This window comes from Mesoplodon mirus (genome assembly GCF_964341445.2).
Source record: "Mesoplodon mirus genome assembly, chromosome: 4".
Lineage (NCBI taxonomy): Eukaryota > Metazoa > Chordata > Mammalia > Artiodactyla > Ziphiidae > Mesoplodon > Mesoplodon mirus.
The window spans coordinates 45,002,108-45,019,835 of record NC_138979.1 but is presented as its reverse complement, the minus strand read 5'-3'; the positions used below and the strand labels follow the sequence as shown (position 1 = coordinate 45,019,835).

General features: G+C 37.5%; 1 protein-coding gene across 1 annotated transcript in view; it reads right to left on the bottom strand.

The window, feature by feature from the left end:
- Window positions 1-17,488, bottom strand: part of UNC13C (unc-13 homolog C) — a gene marked incomplete at its 3' end in the record, with an annotated part of 622,886 nt that extends 605,398 nt beyond the window's left edge. The window contains exons 1-2 of the mRNA XM_082618350.1: window positions 17,421-17,488; window positions 3,111-3,208 (exon numbers count right to left, since the gene is read on the bottom strand). The remainder of the gene's footprint in view (window positions 1-3,110; window positions 3,209-17,420) is intronic.
- Window positions 17,489-17,728: the final 240 nt, after the last annotated feature.

The following is a 17,728-nucleotide window of genomic DNA, read 5'->3' as shown; positions in this document are numbered from 1 at the left end:
CACCAGATAAAGAAATTCTCACCTCTTGCAGCAGATGCAGAAAAAAGCTGAGCATCAGACCCAGGAATTAATCATAAGAGTGGCAGAGATCCAGAGAATGTTTAATTCTCAATTTAGGCAAGTTGGCTGTGCCAAGGTTGGGGCCTTAATTGGGAAAAAATGGGACTATGAGTCATTTGCTGGGGACATCTGGGTTGATTCACTTGCAACTTTTTAATCCTCAGATTCCCCTGGATCCTCTGAGACTGCAAAAGTGGCCTCTTCCCCCTGTTAGTGGCTAGTGCTCCACCCTTGCTTAAAGACTTGCAAGAAAATCTGTGCACCCTCCATCAAGATCTACCAAAAACACTCCCATGGACCTCCAGACTGATAACTAGGGAAAAGTCATAACATAATCCAGCTGAATAAAACTGAACTCTATTAAGGGAGCAAAAAGACAATATGTTGAAGAAATTGAAGGATCTCACCAACATATACACACCAATAGGAACATATAGGAACTGACAGAGTACTTATGAACTGGATTCTGTGAGTACTAGATCCATGTGGAAGTATATAAAGTTAGATAGGGAAGAATTTATTGCTAATGAAGCAATCTTCTATGACATTGAATTTAACACCTGGCAAAGATCATGGGAGACAGTATTAACACAACTTTACAGTGATTCTTGGAGACTTGGAAAATGTTATGGTCTATACCAAGTAGAAATAGTATAGCACACAGTAGAAAAAGGGTGTGTAAGTCTCAAAGAAGTGGGTGTACTAGAGTAGATATACTATATAAAGCCAAGGAACTGACCAGCCAAAAAATTTTCCATGGGCAAACACATCATTTATCAGTGAGATAAGTAATGCAGTGGTGAGTTTCCCAATAGCATCATTGAGTATCTCAGTGATGACTATCTTCTATAGGCCAGAGATGTTACAGAACTAGGCTCAAATAACAATAGCAATAATAGGATCCCCAAACAATTGAGGTGAGGTAGTAGCATTGAACTATCAAAAATAAAGTGGGTGAAACTATCATAATAAGCTGCAATGGTGGGGTGGCAGCCATGAGGCAACTCAGAGAGAACTATGGAGCTGATTAAGAGAATGCAGTTCCTAGAGGCAAGATAGATGCACACCCCTCCACAGATACTGTTTAATTTACATAAGAAAAAAAATATGGATATGTGATCAGAGAATTAAGGACAGCTTCCCCAGTAAGAAGATAAATCTCTTGCCTAGTCTCTGGACCAGAGCCAATACTCAAATACAGAACCCAGTGACTGAAGGAGAGGCCTGGTCTCCATGAGGTGTGGACTCCACTACTACGACAAATGAATATGGTAATGATTCCCATAGACCTCCAACAAAGGGCCTTACTTGTATAACCATACACTGGGGAAAAGAGAATATCCAGACATTTTGAGGACTGTGAGACACAGTCTGAGTTGGCATCGATACTAAGCGAACTGAACCCTCTTTCAGAGTAGGAGCATATGAGAGCAGGTACTAAATGTACTTAGCTCAGCTATGAATCTCAGTGTGTCCACTGGATCCCTGGACTCACCCAGTGATAATTCCTTCAGTCTTAATGCATAACTGGAATGAACACATATGGTAGCTGGCAGAACCTCTACATTGATTCCTGGGCCTGTGGGATTAGAGCTATCATAGTGGGGAAGGCGAGTAAATAAAAAACATTATCACATCTTGGGCAATGCAAAGTTTAGTATTACCCTTAAAGATTTAAGTGATGGCTGTCTCCATCATATCCATATTCAACTCATCTCATTTAGTTCACTAGATTTGCCCCTACAAAACCCAGATAGATCCTAGTGGATGACAGTGAACTACCACAAATTCAAAAAGTAGTCATCCCAGTTGCAGCTAGTGTGCAGATGTGGTATCTTTGCTAGAGTAGATTAACATAGCCTCTGATACATGGTATATGGTCATTGAACCAGCATATTTATTCTTTTCTATCCTTAAAAGGAAAATGGTTGAGATGCAGTTCAAATTCAGGTGGGGCAGACAAGCATGTACAATCTTGTCCCTGGGCTGTGTTTTCCCATCATGAACCACCATGTATTGCCATTTTCTCACCATGTACCAGGACCTAGACCATCTGTGTATTCTGAACATTACATTGGTCCACTACATTGATGATATCCTGTTAATTGGATCTAGTGAGCAAAAAGTAACAAGAAGTTGAACAAGAAGGCCTTGATAAAACACATGAGTTCCAAAGATAGATTAACCTTATCATGGTTCAGAGGCCCAAACCAGTGTAGTTTTCAGAAGTAGTCTAGAGGATACCCTGCTATTCCTTCCAAAGGAAAAAATAAATCAATGGCTCTCACATCCAAAGTGTGGTAGTCTCTTCTGGTTCTGGAAGTAATATAATCCATACTTGAGAATACTCCTCTGACTCATATGCTATATGAAAGACTGACATAGCTCAGACCCTATGAAAAGGGACATTCATGGTGAAAAACTTACCTTTTGGAATTTATGATGAACCCCAACAGGATAATGTTGACCCCTGGATTCTGGAGAAAGGTCATGACATCTGCACAGGAGACTTACATACTATTTTTTAAAAATTCTCAATCTGCAACTGGTTCCAAATATGTATGGAGCACTTGAGCATGTGGCATCACTTGACCATGCTGCCAGAACTACCTAACATGAGCTGAGTTCTATCTCACTCACCAAATCATAAGATTGGGTGAACCGAATAGCAATCCACTGAGAAATGGAAATGGTATATCTGGGATTATCAGAGAGGACCAGGGTCACAGGGCACAAGGAAGCTGCATGACATAGACTTTGGACATTCACTACTATTCACCAGTGTCTCTCCCTCAGTGTGTGGGTATATGTATGTGTGAGTGTGTGAGTGTGTTTACTTCCTTGTTGGAAGATATCCCTTGTTAGTGGCTAAGGGAAGAAGAAAAAAATATCTGAACTTAGTGCATGGACAGGTTGTCTAGTATGTGGGTATCTCAATATGTGGATAGTCCACGAAAATGGACTACTGCTACACTATCCCACTCAACATGGCACTGAAAGACAGCAGTGAGGGAAAATCCTCCCAACAGGTAGAATTTGGGGTAGATTACCTGATCATCCACTTTGTGTGGAAAGAGAAGTGGCCCATGGTAAGAATATACGTGGACTCATGAGCAGTGGTGAATTGCTTGCCTGGTTTTACAGGACCCTGCAAGAAGAAAAATTGGAAGATCAGGTTCAAAGAAACCTACAGAAGAGGCATGTGGGTGGATGTGAGGGAAAAGCTCAAAGTGTGAAATTTTTTGAGTTGCATGTTATGGCCACCAGAGAGTATTCACCATGGAAGTAGCAATAAATAAGCAAGTAAACAATGATTTGACCAAATGTGGTTGAGATAAGAGATTGTGCATGGACTCAACAGCATGGGCTCCTACTCACCAAGGTTGAGCTTGGTACTACTGCTGATGAATGCTCAACCCTCCAGCAAGAGAGATCAATGCTGAGTCCCTGATACAACGTCTTTCAAGAATATCGACTAGTCACCTGGTAGCGATTGATTACATTGAACTACTCTGGAAAGGGCAGTGCTGCACTTACTGGAATCAACACAATTCCAGATATAAATTTGCCTTTCTCACCCACATAATTTCATCTTCGACCAAGGGGACTACTTTACAGTAGTGGTTGTACAGCAGTGTGTTCCTTACCATGGACTCCACTAGTTCTATGACATACAACATCAAAACCCAGAAACTTCCAGCCTAATAATTTTTAATAATAATAGCCTTTGAAAACACATTTGAAGTGCCAGCTTAAAAATGATACCCTGATGGAGTGGGGTACCATACTTCAGAATGCAGTATATATTCTATATCCATGACCATCACATGGTATTGTGCCCCCAGTAGATAGAATACATGGGTCTGGAAACCAAGAAGTGGCCCTGCATATTATCACTCTCAGTGTCTCAGTTGGAATATTTGTACTTCCCATCCCTACAACTTAGGTTTCTCTGATTATAGAGCATCTGACTCCAAGAGTGGGACTGCTTCTATTAGGACACACAGTGAAAGAACTATGAAGTTTTAAAATATGGTTTCCATTCGGTCTCTTTAAACTTATGGCAGGAGGAATTGACTCTGGTCATTAGGAGAATGTAGGGCCAACATTACATTATGTAAACAAGGAGGAACACATCTGGCACCCAGAAAAGCCACTGAGGGAACTCTTCACAATCGCCTGCCAGATTTGATGGTAAATGGATAAGAATGGCAAGATGACTGAGGTCTCAGATCATTCAGGGATGATAATCTGGGTCACCCCAGGAGGTAAGCCAGCTAGACCAGCAGAAGTGCTAGCCATTGGTAGGAGACATCTAAAATGCGAGGTGTAGGAGGAAGATGATGGGTTGTGGTCTTGAGGGCAGTTGCGATTACTAGGGCTCTAGCTCATGCCAACAACTTTGTTCATGTAAGTTTCCCCAGGATAATAGACCAGCAAGCTATCCCAGATCCTTAACTTGAGATATGAAGCAAGAGTGTCTGAGAGGCACATAGGGCAGACTATAACGGATGCTAGAGTGTGATACCTTCAGAACCAAGGTACACATCCCCTGAGTCAACCCCTGGAACAGCCCTCAGCTGAAGGGAGTCTTGGTTCCTGTATTGGCACAGACACCAGTTCACAGGTTTCCACATTGTCCCTAAATATGCCCTAGTTTTGATCTTCAGGTTATGTGACTCCAGGTCTACAAAATATATTTTCTTTATTGTCACAATATATTGTAAGTAGCAGAGACAGATAATGGGTAACAAATATTAATAATAGTAGTTGCCATTTAATATTTGCTTGCTCTGTTCCAGGCACTACGCTGAGTATTTTAAAAGTTATCTCATTAAATCATGGAAACAATCCTCTAAAAAATCTACTATACTATTCCTGCTATAGAGAGGAGGAAACCATGGCCTGGCATAATTCAGTATCTTGCCTAACACCACAGTTCTAGAAAGTCGTATTGCCTACATCTGAATACAGAATATGAAATTCCAAAGCCTTCACATTATATAACTTTTTAATATAGATAATTGGCAAAATATAAAAAGTAATACTTGTGTCAGGGAGAACCTAATTTGAATTTAAACTGCCTGATTATCCATTTAAATATACTACTGAATATACTAAATATAGATGTAGTAAATATTCTATTGAAAAGGCATTGTATTGATATATTGTACAGAAGTTAAGAAATTAATTCTTGATGGATCTTTATTAGAAATTGCATCTCTAAGATAGATTCTTCATGTCCTAGCTCTGTCCAAATATGGAACACTATTCTAAATGCAAGGTTTCCTAGCATCTGATAGAGCTCTCAGCCAGATGGTTTGAGCCTTGGAACTGAGGGGCCCAGAAATGCCTAGCCCTAAATATACAAAGTTGTGAAGTGTACATTTTTGGTTCCCAACAACTTGGCCTCATCTTTGTTCACCTTTTCTGCCCCACTCTCTCAAGGCCTCAAGAAGGCAATTACTCAGGTCTTAGCTGATCTACCACAACTTTCAGGAAAGAATCTGATGACTATAGATGTTACTAACTGATGCAACCTAACCTATGTATTTTTCTTGGATGTTTGGAAGAATTTTAGACTCACAATTAAAGCATCAGTATTCTGGGGGTAGAAGGATAAGGATTGTATTGTGTTTTGTTTCCATTTTTCCAAACAAAAGAACTTCATGGCCCTGAAATCTTACCAAATAAATAAAAAGTCCTTTGTTACTTCTAACACACCTAGTTTATTTTTCTTTAAACTATTTTTTTCATTGTCTACATGTTCAACGTAAATCATTTACACAATAAAAAGAAAACTTACAATTTTTGCAAGAGGGTATGAGGTAAGAAAGATTTGTACATATATCATTACTGAATAGTTTTAAAAATAAAAGACTCAAATTTTATTATATAACACTTAAGTATGACTCCTAAACCCCTTATAAACAAATATGAATATCCCAATTGAAGCTAGAGTTCTGTCTCCAATTTCATGGCTAGCAGACGGCAAAGCAGTCCCCTGTCCTGCTCTGCAATTAAACTGCCTAATCTTTTGTTGGGTTCTCCTGAAAACTCTATCATTCTTTATTTATTCTTTATTCATGGTCTTGCTTTCATAGATGATTCTGTGGATACATGAAATAATTATCTACATGTTTAGAATAACTTAAAACATTCCAAATAACTAAGGAAATGAGACACAATAGAGAGATGGACAAAAAAAAATTTAGAAAAAGAAAAGAATGGAAGGAAGAAGGAAGGGAGGAAGGAAGGGGGAAAGGAAGGAGAACTGGGTTAAGGTGAGGAGGCAGAGATACTCAGAGTTGTCATGGCTTGTTTACCTTCTGGACAAGCTGTTCTGTTCTCCCTTTACGGGCTCTTCCCCAATTAAGTAATCCCTACGTCATTACCCTGCTTAGGGATAGTGCTCAGAATCAGAAAGAATCATGAATATGGTCTTAGACATTTTAGCCCAATTCTTTCCCTGATTTCCATATCATGACAGTTCTAGAGATCTCCACCAAACTGGAGATGCAGGGGTATTACAGTGTTACACGTCTGTACCTAGGACAGCTCCTTTTAAAAACAGAGGACAGAGTAACCATGCTGTCATTGTTTTCAAAAAAAGGTCCAGTTATGCATCAATATAAGCAAGTTAATACTAAAAAAGCAAGTAAATCAATGGATTGATACTTGCTTTACAAAGATATTTAGCACAATTTTCCAGAAAACAAAAAGCTAGTTCTCTAGAGAATTTAACATTGATATTAGCTTGCAGATACTTTGAAAACCTATATGGTGCATAAATTTAGGAATATCTGAACACATAGTCAGAAATAATCCTCCCTCTAGTTTGTATTTGGGTTGTGTTTGTATTCAACAGTTAAAAAAAAAACAGAAAGAAAAAGAAAGAAAGAAAAAGAAAACAGGTTTTATATTGCATAATAAACAAAGCACAAATCCTGTTTGCCAAAGAAGAAATCTATAAATTTAATGGCAAAATAGGTAAAGCATGAGGAATTACAATTTTAATTGAAGACTACTGCCCTGCCCTGCTATCTTTAGGAATTGTTTTGACTAATGATTAATTAATTATTTATTTTTGTATTTTTATCCTTGAATTTCTTACCAGGCTATTATTTCATGCAGGAACCAGAAAGATTACCTACTATTTTTTAACAATTAAGCAGTACTTGTTAATCAGAATTTATTGACAGTTTTCCAAGACTGTAATTGAGGTTGCATAACCTTGCCTTCATTGATAAATGCAAATTGAACCATAGTGTTCAGGTGAGAAATATCTGATCACAATTTGGAGGGAAAGTACTTATTCAACAGATTCCAAAATACTGAACAATATGCTGACATTAAGAAACAGCTCAATTTATCCTCTAATGCTCTACTCACACCAAGCATGGTACCTGTCTATGTCTTCTCTCCATAATAAGGCTCCAAGTCTCTTCTTTGAAGGACAATTCTTTTTAACCCCAGTACTTGCATGGTGTTTTACACAGAATAGGCTACTAGTGAAGATGAAAAAGTAAAGGATATATTCAAGAGGAATCTATTGAGAAATTTAGATTTGAAGTCAAAATTTTTAAAAATACTAACAATGTGAAGATATCAGCCCTTTATTCATTCACCCAACAAATATTTATTGAATACTAGCTATGTGTTGTGACCTGTACTAGGTTGGGGTGCACAATGGTGGGGAAAACACCAACAGTCTCTGACCTCTGTAAGATCAGAATAAACAGGGAGAATTAATTAAGCCAGCAATAAACAATAGTATTTTCTTTCCAACCCACTTCCACCAAAAAAGTGACTCCTTGATGCCTACTCCATGAAATTCAGACCTCCCCACATTCCCACTCCTCACAATATATTCTCTGCCAACATATCTCTTTACCTTTTGCTTGAATAAAATGTACTTTCATTTCCTCCTCATCAGACCGTTACTGTTGCAGTGGGGAGTCTTACAATTCATTCCTTCTACCTGTAATTCATACTTAGCCTACATTCACATTCACGACTTTGGCAGCCTACCCTAATTCGCTCTTTGTATAATAATTTGTGTTTAAGTTTCCCTCTCCCAATAGATGTAAGAGCTTTTGATGGCAGGTCCTCTACTTATCATTTTCACATTCCTTCTGTAGAGCCTACCAAACTGCCCAAAGCCTTTTAAATAGCAGCAAAACCAGCTTGCTGTCCTCCCCTCATTACTTTGTTATTTCCTCTTGACCCACAACATTCACTCTGCCTGGAATATTCTCTCTGATCAATAATCATAATCTACATCATCCCCTCTTTTTGAGAGGAGATACCAAGAAAAACTCTTTTAGCCATTATCTTTTATTGTTAATAATCTCAAACACAGGAAACTGCTGTATCGTATCACATCAGAACCATTTTCACTTACTAGTCCTTTCTTTCCTCTGCAAATAATATATGTAAGCATTCTACCAGTTTTGCAGTGAGGATAAGAATGGCACAAGCCTTGCACTCAAGGAGCTCACAGTCTTGTGAAGAATAGAAGAGAAAAGCCCTTGAAATTCAGACCTGACTAGATGGTGAGGGAGAGAGGGTTCAGAAAAGCCAAGTCGTCTGTCCTCTGCACAAGTCACTACACATTAAAACCACACAGACACATCTTGTCTGAAACTCACCTTGCTTCATTTCTGCAAAAGCTGCTCACAGCTCTGTAATTAACCCAGAAGGAATCCCCTAGACTACAAATGTTGTATAGCTTGTCTAATTAGGACAAAGGCAGCTGCTCAAGAGGCAGGATATACATCTCTCTATCAGGAAGATACAAGAGCTGTCCCTCAGGCAGCCTAAGGAATATAGCAAGAAGAGAAAATGTAAACACAGTCACCTTGGTGTGCTGGGATTTCTGAAATGTGCATTTTGTGGACATGTTTCGAACCCAAGCTTGACTTTCTCCTGTTGTCTGTGACACTCCTGCCCCACCTTTTTCCAGAGCCACCTGCTGAGGCCTCAGGACACACAGACTAATTTCAGCAGTGATCTAAGTAAAGTGTAATTAAGATAAACCTGCTGGTACTCAGAAATATGAAAAGTGTACTCTCTTTCAGGCGTGGAGTTAATGTTCTAGTTTCCCTTCAGGAGAATTCTGGCTTTGAATTGCTTTTCTGGGAAAAAAAAATGGATTTTGCATAATAGTAATTTCTTTTCTATCTCTCTTTATGACCAATTTTTTTCCTCACAAAGATAATGTGTTGAGATCTAGGTCTCTGATCTTGGGACATAATAGTTCCCTCGGTGTTAATAATCAATCTACAAAGGGGTTAACTTACATTCCAAATGTCATTTCTACTACCTCCCAAACCAAATAACTAGGATCCTAATTATCCAGACAGCCATCTCTCATCACTGACATTGTGCTATTTAACTAAATAGAAAACGACAATTCATCCAACATTTCTACTTATCAATTTCAAATAATTAAAAAGTATTAAATAAAGACCAATTATGATAAGCATAAATTAACATTTTATAATATAGAAGTGCTAAGGGGAAGCCTTGAGAATCTTCCATGCCATCACAATGAATATATATCATTTTGTACAATATTGCAAACATAAGATATCTTAATGTTTAAATAGTATTATCACTTATAAATATCTATTATATCTATCCTGGTTCTAAAGATACTGCAACAAATTAGTTAATCGTTTGCTAGTGTTTGAATTCTCCATGAAAAAGAGGTCATAGTATCTCTCCATTAGATTACAGATTGCTTGGTTTTATCACTCATTAATATTCACAGACATATAGTAACACATCTTTTGCAAGAAAATATGAACAGGCTTTAATTTTGGGCCATTTTCATCTGCTATTAAGCACTACAGTAAATGATCTGTCCTCAAGGCATTTTAGATAACTGAACTAAGAGCTGGAGTTCACAATGAAAAGGGAGACAATATGTGGATTAACTGAGAAACAGTTTAAAAATAGGCATCCAGAAATTGTAAGTACATTGACAAGTACTCTCTTGGTACTCCTATAGCTTTTTTAAAACCATATCTAGAGTCTTATAATTCTAATTACATTTGACATTTGAAATTTGTGTCACATCTTGTAGACTTTTAAAAATTTCTGCTTTCTAAGAGACAACTTTTCCATTTTCATGGAAGAAAGCTTTATATTCCAAACACAAAAATCAGTAAATAATAGCCTGTGGGTAGGGCCGGAAGGGCAGACAACTGGAACTGACTATGAGAGAAATTAATCCAGGCTTACAGTGTCAAGGGTCTTAAGAGGAAGGTAATATAAAAGCCAGTAACTCACAAGGAAAACTTACAAAGCCAGGCTCAAATTTTCTCTCCATAGGTTCTAGAGTTGGCCACACTTTGCCACGCCTAATTGACATTCCTTCCTGTCACCATCATTATTGAGAAATTTAGAGATTTCAAGACCAATCAAAGAATTCAGTGCAGGTTTTACTCAGACTCTTCATTCACTCTTTTGGGGGAAATTTTTCTCCAGTATGAAATGTCACAAGTAAAAACAGCTGTCTATAATCAGCCATACTGCCTCCCATCTTGGAATAAACAGATACTCTAAGAATTCCTTCTAGAAAACTGAAAAAGACCACTGGGAATTCCCTGGACTTTTTAATATAATTGTGTCTATTGCTGAATCCATTGGGAGCTGGATGCCATAAAGCAGAAGCCAGGATGGTAAAGACCAATACGGTGGACACAAGTTGGGTGTACCGCAGGACTAAACAGGAGAGAGGTAGACCGCATCCTAGATTATTAGCTGAAGTTAAAAGGGGAAGATTAAGATCAAAGGAAATGAAGGGGGATAGAGCCAATGAGGAAAGTACTGTTACTAGAAACACCAAACTGAAAAAGTAGTACTTAGTCTCTGAACCCCTGATCAAGAACAGGAAGACACAACACAGGGAGTTGACCTGGACTTATACTGTGACATGGTTCTGACCTCGATAAAGTCAGGCAGGCAACTCCCCTGTTTTTAACTGTTTGTATTCCACCTCTCTTGAAGCTACACTTCTTCTGCCTTTCAGTGTTCATGCTCATGAGCTGCATGGGTACTAGATCCTGACATTCACCTTAGAGTTACTGAGTGCCTCCTAAATTCAGACCTCTAAACAATGAGAATAAATCAGGGTCACTGGTCATAGGCTAATCTCTCTTCTTGTTCTCAGGACTATTTTACAGTGGTAGACTCTTCATGAAACCCATACCTTCTGTAATATAGAAAATAACTAGTATTTGCTGCCTCTTGATACCATAGAAAACACACATAAGAATGTGAGAATCTCAGGGCCTTTGATTTCAAAAAAAATTTGGGTGTCCAAAGCTATTCCAATTTGTTCTAAATGTAATTGCTGAAGAAATTACTATCTTAAGTCACAGTAGAGGTTTGAATTTTTCCTTCTGACTTTACTTTTTTACTGTTATTTCTTACTTTGTATACCAGCCTCTCTCCTTCCCTTACTAGTCTTTTTCTCTAATAACTGATATTACAGAATTCAAATTAAATATAAAAGCAAACAAATTTACTGAGCACTCATCTTTTATATACAAGTTAGTGAGCAAGATGAACATAATTACAATTAAGTGTAGCCAGTATTCCTTGGACATTTAATCTATATTATTTATTTAATCTTCATGAAAACTCTATGAAGCAATACTCTTTATGGTGCCATTATTTTCTAGCTGAAAAGTTAAGATGCAGAAATTTTAAGTAACTTGCCAAAGTTTACACAGACACTTCATGTGTTTATAGCCTTGCTAGGAATTTTTTTTTCAAGTTACATGCAACAAAATAGGTTTAACTATAGGTCAAGACCAAAGGTGAAATCTCATGGGAAAGTATATGATGCATTAGTAAGTGAATGATGCAAATAATTTAGTACTATGGAATTGTATAAAATTTCAGTATTTGGAAACTCTGAGTAATCTGTTTAATTGGGGCAGAGACTGGGTCAGGAACCAGAAGGTAAAGCTGAAAAAGGCAATCTGGGATGTGCTTGGGAAACGTGTCTTTTTTCCACACTAAGTAGTCGAGGCTTCATTTCATATACAAAGTGGTGTCCTTGAAAGTTTCTGAGCAGGGGGTGAGCGACATGTGCCATGGTCAAGGCATTTTTTAGGACAATGAATCTGGCAGTAGTATGCAGAACAGATGCTCAGAGGAAAGGCTTATCACAGACAGAACTGGAAGACTAGAGCAGTATTCTGGTCATAAAGGGATAAGAACTTGAAGGTGGTGACAATAGGGGAAGGAACGAATACATGGCTGGAAATGATTTATGGAAGAGAAAAGAAGATTTGATAAGTAATTGAATATGGGTCATGAGGAAGTATAAGGCAGTGTCAATGACTTGAGATTTGAGCCTGAGAGACTGAGGAAAAATCAGGAAAAGGAGGTATTTGGGGGAAAGCAGAGGAGGTGAATCTCTTGACTTTGGTGGGACACCTTAGTGTAATTCCTCTCAATGAGGTGGTACAGGCCACTAAATAAATTCAGCTCACCAAGACAGAGAGTAGACAGAGAGGATCAAGAGAACACTCCAACTCAAGGCTAAGTGGAGGAAGACAGCTATTGATGTTCCATGTTTATTGTAACCTGTTGTATTTATTCATCAAGCTTTATATGTCTCATCATTTACTATTTGAAAAAAATGTTCTTCACCTACTGTCCAGGAATATTGTGACACTTGATTAGGTATTTAACATGGTCTTCTAATCCTATGGATTGCTTTCTAAGAAGTAACTAGAATTGAATTTTAATTTTTACATATATGAAATTAATTTACATATTTTGCCTCCTGCCAATCAACATTTTTGGAAATTAAGAAGGAAATATAAATTCTCCTATGTTTTCCCTTCAGCCATGAGAGAGCACCACAATCCCCTTCTTTCTAGCATGTTCTCATGAGTATGCCCATCCAGAAGGGAAGAGAGCTGGAAAGAGAGAGAGTAAATCTATTCAAATGACTAAGTAGAGTATATACACTCACTTTATTTTTAAAACCTCTCAACAAAACTCTTCTATGAACAACTCAAAGTCGTTCTAAGTACCCAAATACCATTTGTTTCTTGTACAAAATGGCAGCATTTCAACGTCTATCAAAGCTGCAGCAAATATTTTATGACTCACAAATACAGGGCCTTATACAAAATATGCAGTTACATGGAATATGAATAAGACAATACTTATCATTGCCTAATTGTTTGAAGGAAAACAAGCTGTCGGACTTCTTAAAAGTCCTAAAAGGATTCGTACCACTTTTTCAGCTTATCAAGCAGGTAGATGATATTTATAAGCCTCTAGCCTCAGAAGAAGCAAATTAGAATCAAGTAATTCTGTAGCTACATTTCAAATGGAGTCAAACCTACAGAGTTTGCATTACATAGATTTTGTAGAATTTCTAAGTCTGAGAACTGAGTCTTCAGGAGCATCAAATAAGTCTTCCATTACAGATGAGGAAACCAAAGCTAGGAAATGACAGCCCGTGTTTACCCAGCCAGCTGGAGGCTGAAATTGGATTTGACCAATACCAGTATTTTCTCCTAGATAGCAAAAAGCAATGGACTCTCGTTAGAATGTGTGCATTAATTCTCTATCTTTATCTGATTAGCAATTTTTACTAAGTAGTTCTGGTAAACAAAGCAGTTGTTTAGGTTTTCTCAGTTATGTGCCACTTCACAATGACATGATGCAAATCACGTTTGCTCTTCTCCCAGTTTTTCTAGGATCAGGTTAACAGTGTCCTGTCTTAGAAACACGCCTCAGTGATAGTGCCTAAGTCATCAATTCTTCCCACCTGTCAGTACGATAAAAATAGTCATCCCTTTCTGACAGCTTTTTTCTTTTCTTTTTTTTCCCCTTAGGTATAATAAGCCTGGAAAAGATACTTCTAGAGTAGGTTATTTCAAACTTCTACAATACATAAAACAAAATATTTCCATGCAAAACACATTTTGTCTACCAACAAGACATGTTGCACCCAGATTTTCAAAAGCCAGAATGCTCAGGGAAAAAAAAAAAAAAAAAAAAAAGGTGTTTTATGTAGGAATTGGGCCAATGGAGATTGTCTATTGGAAATAGAGACAGACCAAAGATGAGCTTGTAAAAGTCTAAGGGAAACAAGAAACGATTTTAGAGAGAAACCCATCTTCTCTGATTACTTTTTTTAATACTTTGAGAATCCTGACAATTTTGACAAAAAAATTGTTGACAAAAATTGTTGACAAAATCTCAACAATTTTTAATGTTGAGTTTTCTTACTAACCAGCATTTATATCCACCAAATACTTTAATTCTCTATATAGAAAAAATAATACAAAATATTCTCCCATATCAAGATTGCAATAATTTGTATATGCTGAGGCTAAACTATACAATATAACTAGGATATGCAAAAGATAGGAAACATATATACATCTTGGATCATTTTCACAAGAGAAAGAGAAATGACTGTGTGTCTTCATTTCTACTTCTCCTCTGGAGGACTTTTGATATTGAGGCTAGAATACCAACTGTCCTCCTAACTCTGCCTTAAAAGACAAGTTGAGCAAGCACTGCTGTGGCATCATTATCTCCATAGAGATTACGGAACTGGGAGCTCAGTCTTCTGCCTGCTCAAAAGCTACAGACTGAGAGGGCTATTAATAAACCCGCCCCCCTTTTTTTAAGCTAGAAGGGAATCGGAGCTTAGCCATCCAAGCACAGAAAATTTAAGATCCAGAAGGATTTGTAACAACAGCAATAACAACAGATACAAATGCCTTGATTTTACAATTATTGTCTGAATGATGTTTTAAATTGTATGGTATCAAACAAGTTGATATTAGGTATAAACCATAATGTCATTAGAAAGTGACTTTCTATCTGTAAAAGTGTGTTTTAGAAATAAATTTGGCATGTATTTTTCAATCCTCAAAATTTCTGGCTGAAAATTTTTTTCTGGTGGGAAGATGATTCTCACGTTTCAAAGATTCTGGAGAAAGTTTTTCCATAGTAAAGAGAATGGGTTGGAAAGAAGGAATAACAGGTGATGGTATTAAAAGTGGAAGACAATGTACAGGTGGCAGAATGCCTCAGAAAACTCACAGTAGGTGTACGAATTTCATTAACCGAGTAGGTCAATAGAAATGAAAGTGCATGGAGTACTGGGAAAAAGATATTTTCATACCAAAAATGTACCGATATTCAAAATTACAGATTTGCCCTAAATCAGCTAAAACGCAAAGGCTACTCTCTTCTCAACTGGCCCTTACACACACACACACACACACACATACACACACACACTTCATATAATCTGTCTTTAAAAAGGGAATCACCACAGTTGTCATCTGTTTACAGTGTTCCATGGGCTTTGAAGCAAGTAGGTCCGTGCATCACACACTTACTTTATTGCTTCAAAGACTAGCAACCACAGAAAGGGGTTAGATGGCCTAGAAAGGGAAACACTTTACTTTGTTAATAATAGGCACATGGAAAGTGGATTCTCTAGGCTTATCTAACATGTTTACCTCATATTTCATGGGGGCATGGATTTATTGAATCACTTGCTAATGACAATTTCTGGAAGAAGTTACCAAGTCTCTATAGTCTAACAACTAATAATCAGATGCTAGGAAAAAAACCATACCTGCTTATCCGTTTTCAAATCCAAGTCCACAATTCTATTAAAATTACTTTCTCAAAGGAGTTCCATTGTAGTACGAAAAGGTAACTTTGTAAAGGAAAAGTTCAAATATTCTTTTAAATTATCTTAGTTTATTCATTAGTTTGAAAAATAATCATTTAATGGACTCAGTAAAATTACTGTTGTATTGTTGCTATAGTGTTTCATCTACAGATATTATAATGCTCCCCGTATTATAAGATGTCAACATAGAAGAAATACACAATTTTTTCCACACCTTACTAATGAACATAAATTCAACTCTTTGTCCATCTTCCAGATCACTCTTCTGGCCCAGGAATTGCCAGTAGTTGCTTACCATGTTTTGATATTGTTATTATAGTAACGTGTGGAATTTCAAAACAACTGATTTCCTCATTTTTCTATATGGCCCAAGTCAGTGCTCCAGATTTGGCAAAAATGAGATTTTAGTTTTAAAAGAGCAGGGTGGTGATTTACTTTACAATATGCATACATTGTAATTTAAATGCCATTTATTTCTATTCCATTTGTACTTTTAAATCATAATAAAGTAGGACCAATAATTAAAAATCAGTGTCCTAGAGCTTTGGCAGGAACCCCCTGTATTAACAAAACACTTAAAAATCTATAAAATACTTTGATATATAAAAAAAGTAACAAACTTGATCATTCTCTTGTTTCTCTCTTCTAGTAAAGCTCATTGAATTTAAATACACATATGTATAATGTACTACCAATTTCACCTACTTCTTTGAAAATACTGTATTGAAGTGTAAAAGATGTCAAGATTATTTTTAAAGCACTACATTTATTATTAATTCAAAATGAGATAAACTTACATTCTTAGTTTTTTAAAGAAATGCAGAGTATTTTCAAAAACTCATTTTATGTGTGGTACCCACCCACCTCTTTCCTTTTCTCCTTGAAAATCCTAATGAGGAAAAGTGACTTTTGAGCTTTGTCATCTCAGCCTAGGTACTAAAGGCAGCCAAAATTACTACTATTGCCATATCTGTCTTTCTCTTTATTATACAAGTATATCGATGATGTAATTGCAGAAGTTAGGGCTTACTCAAGCTGTTGGAGCAAGGGATTTTTTTTAGATTGCCTCCTTCAGCAGGATAGAACAATTGTAAAACAGAACCAAGTACACAATTTAAGCAGTTCATCTCTGGAAAGCAAATCTGCAGGATCTTCATCTTGAAGGACTGATCAACAGCTCGAAAGGCAAAACCATTGGTCAAGCTCAATTTGCTCCAGACTGGATGCTGAGCTGGAAAGACACCTGGGTGACAACAATGCTAGCCTATGACACCTTGGCTTTTAACCCCTTCCAAGAAGCCCTCAACTTTTCTATTTAGCCCTAATTTTTTCCCCAAATCCCAAGGGATTAGAAAATGTCCCAGCCTTTTATTGCAGCCTTGTTTTTTCCTAAGCAGATCTTCCCCCGAAAGTTGAGCAGAAACTAAGCAATCATTTATCATTCTGCATTTAAAATAAAACAATACCTGAGAAGTCTTTGATCCTCAGCAGAACCAACCATGTTATAAACAGAGGAGAGCTGAGCGCTTAAAAATCCATCTACTACACTAGAACCCCCCTGGTTGTGATTCAAAGTGCAGACAAAAAGAATTGACCAGAAAAGACAGACACAAAAATCACACGCAGATGAGGCAGCGCATACCGGGAAAAGAGAACATACCTGAGGGATTCTCCTTTAAAAAAAAATGCACACACCAGCTGGGCTGTTCCTCCCCTCCTTCTGGAGCGTCTGTGTTTTCCTTTCAGGAACACCACTTGCATTCCCGTTTCTAGTCTCCTTTCCTTTTTTTCGGCCACAAATAGTTGAAGCGGAGGCTGCGTCCTAGCGATCTGACTCAAGTACAGTCAGGCATGCCTGTGGTCTGCAACGGTGTCTGTTCTTGTCAATTCTCTCGTGCTCCCCGGGCAGCCTGCAAAGCAATTTTACAACTTAGCTGCTGGCGCCAAACTGCCTTTCACTCTCCTCAT